Genomic DNA, 1,374 nt, shown 5'->3' with positions numbered 1-1,374 from the left:
CCCCCCCCCCACACCCTGCACATCCTGGACAAACAGCTCATGGTGAGACACCCCAAAAACATACTTGGGACTTCTCAAATCTCTTCCAGGACCCCCCAAACTCCTACAAACACTCTCCTGACCCCTTTTTTTCTTACCAGGACCCCCCAAACCCCCTCTGGAACCCTCCCAGAGACCCCCCTGATTCCTTTATACCCCTCACTGGGACACCAGGGCAGCATTGCTGCAGCCCTTCATGTTCATAGTTCACCTGGAGAGGATTTCCCAAACGTTCTCTGGGACTCCCCAGACCCCCCCAGACGCCCCCCTGACCCTCCTGTCCCCCCCCCAGGACATCAAGGCAGCGTCCCTGCGGACCCTCACGTCCATCGTGCACCTGGAGAGGACCCCCAAGCTGAGCAGCATCATCGACTGCACCGGCACCGCCTCCTACCACGGCTTCCTGCCCGTGCTGGTCCGCAACTGCATCCAGGCCATGATCGGTGGGTCTGGGGGCTTTGGGGGGCCCGGGGGGGGGCTGACCCGCCCTGACACCCCCCCTGTGCCCCCCAGACCCCTCCATGGAGCCCTACCCCCACCAGTTCGCCACGGCCCTGTTCTCCTTCCTCTACCACCTGGCCAGTTACGACGCGGGCGGGGAGGCGCTGGTGTCGTGTGGGATGATGGAGGCGCTGCTCAAGGTGGGCTCTGCTCCCTTCTGGGGGGGTTTGACCCCGTTTAAGGACCCCCCTGAGGCTCTTTTTGTCCCTCCTCCCTCGAAGGTGATTAAGTTCCTGGGGGACGAGCAGGACCAGATCACGTTTGTGACGCGGGCGGTGCGGGTGGTGGATCTCATCACCAACCTGGACATGGCGGCGTTCCAGGCCCACAGCGGCCTCTCCATCTTCATCTACCGCCTCGAGGTGGGGCCTGGGGACCCCCAGCACGGCTCGGGGGGGTTCTGGAGTCCCTTGGGGAGGGGTTGGGGTCACCCTACCCCGACTTTGGGGACACCCGGGAGGGGTTGGAGTCACGCTGGCCCAGCTTTGGGGACCCCTGAGGTGGTTCTGGGGTCTCCTGGGGTTGTTTTGGGGTCTCACTTGGGTTTTTCTGAACAGCTCTGGTGATTTTGGATCCCCCCCCAGGATCTTTCTGGGGTGGGTTTGCCTGGGTCGTTCTTCATTTCCCTGGGGTTGTTTTGGGGGTCCCCCCGGGTGTTTTTGGGGGTGTTCTGGACCCCTGAGTGTCCCCCCCCAGCACGAGGTCGATCTGTGCCGTCGGGAGTGTCCCTTTGTCATCAAGCCAAAGGTGCAGAGACCCCCGGCCACGGCAGCCCCCGAGGGCGAGGACATGGAGACGGACATGGAGGGTGAGCGGGGGGTCTGTCCCCCCCCC

Source organism: Corapipo altera, unplaced genomic scaffold (genome assembly GCF_003945725.1).
Source record: "Corapipo altera isolate COAL_440 unplaced genomic scaffold, ASM394572v1 55124, whole genome shotgun sequence".
NCBI classification, from domain to species: domain Eukaryota; kingdom Metazoa; phylum Chordata; class Aves; order Passeriformes; family Pipridae; genus Corapipo; species Corapipo altera.
Note: the sequence above shows the minus strand (reverse complement) of the source record.